The sequence below is a fragment of the Micropterus dolomieu genome, unplaced genomic scaffold (assembly GCF_021292245.1).
Source record: "Micropterus dolomieu isolate WLL.071019.BEF.003 ecotype Adirondacks unplaced genomic scaffold, ASM2129224v1 contig_4579, whole genome shotgun sequence".
In the NCBI taxonomy this organism is placed as follows: domain Eukaryota; kingdom Metazoa; phylum Chordata; class Actinopteri; order Centrarchiformes; family Centrarchidae; genus Micropterus; species Micropterus dolomieu.
Genome location: NW_025733569.1, coordinates 31 through 1,446, shown reverse-complemented (window position 1 = coordinate 1,446; position 1,416 = coordinate 31). Strand labels below are relative to the sequence as shown.

Genomic DNA, 1,416 nt, shown 5'->3' with positions numbered 1-1,416 from the left:
GAAGTTCAGCCTGCCAAAGACAATGATGGTGCACTTCTACACCGCCATCATTGAGTCCATCCTCACCTCCTCCATCACCATCTGGTACGCTGCTGCCACTGCCAGGGACAAGGGCAGGCTGCAGCGTATCATTCGCTCTGCAGAGAAGGTGATTGACTGCAATCTTGCATGGCTTCAGGACCTGCACGCCTCCAGGACTCTGAGGCGAGCAGGAAAGACTGCAGCAGCTGACGCCTCCCATCCCGGTCACAAACTGTTTCAGACTCTCCCCTCTGGCAAGAGGCTGCGGTCCATCAGGACCAAAACCTCTCGCCACAAATATTTGTTGTTAATGTTCCATTTTTTTATATTGTCAGTTGTATTATTTTTCTCTATTCTTCATATATAACTTGCATTTGTTTATTACATATCTCTACATCTATTTATGTCAGCTGTATGTAGCACCTCAACACCAAAGCAAATTCCTTGTATGTGTAAGAAGGTACTTGGCAACAAAGCTCCTTCTGATTCTGACGTCGAGTTGTTAAATGGACAGCACTGGCCAGTATGGGGGTTGAACCCATGACCTTGGCGTTATTAGCACCACGCTCTAACCATCTGAGCTAACCGGCCTGCTGTGGGGTGCTTCTTTCTTTCTTTTTGCTAAGAAAATTCAATGCATAAAACAACAGGGACAGACTAAAACAGACAATGGCTCCATACTGGATGTTAAGTCATGTGTGACCACCTTCCAGGTGAGCAGTACACTCAAAACCTTTGACCTGAGCCGCCTGCTTTTGTGGTTCTTTTTTTAAACAATTTGTCCTCCAGAAGTAAAAAAAAAGAAACGGACAAGTTTTGGATGTTGAGTCGTGTGCAAAGTGGCTCCAAGTCTATGCAAGCACAAATTGTTTAAACTTGAAAATACTCACTTCTTATACGGTCTGTCACGATGGCTTTAAGTATTTCTCCATAAATAACGGAGGGGCCTTCAACCACGAAGGGACTCGAACCCTCAATCTTCTGATCCGAAGTCAGACGCCTTGTCCGTTAGGCCACACGGTCCCGTTTCCCTTGCTCACATCGTACAACACTTGGTGATCTGGTCTTGTCAAAGCACTAAGAGTGGCGAGCTTGGGAATCAAACTCAAGATCTTGTAGCTTTTAGCGCCGTGCTAACAGTCACTGGATATCCTGTCATGTGTAAAGTCCTTGTAACTTGGCATAAGAGGGGCAGAATTTGTTTAAATCGGAAAGCTCTCGCTTGTGAGCAGGACAATGCAAACGCCATTCAGCAGCACTGTTCTCCTAATCTGGAATTTGTAATCATAAACTGTAAACCGCTTTACTCCCCCCGTGAGTTTGCTTCATTCATTCTGGTTGGTGCTTACATTCTGCCGCACGCCAACGTGCAGGACGCACAGCGCATGCTGGCCG

General features: G+C 46.3%; 2 non-coding genes across 2 annotated transcripts; both read right to left on the bottom strand.

Annotated features, from left to right (window-relative positions):
- Positions 1–538: 538 nt before the first annotated feature.
- Positions 539–612, bottom strand: trnai-aau. Its single transcript has one exon. It is a non-coding gene; the product is annotated as a tRNA-Ile (tRNA).
- A 359-nt stretch (positions 613–971) lies between these two features.
- Positions 972–1,044, bottom strand: trnar-ucg. Its single transcript has one exon. It is a non-coding gene; the product is annotated as a tRNA-Arg (tRNA).
- Positions 1,045–1,416: the final 372 nt, after the last annotated feature.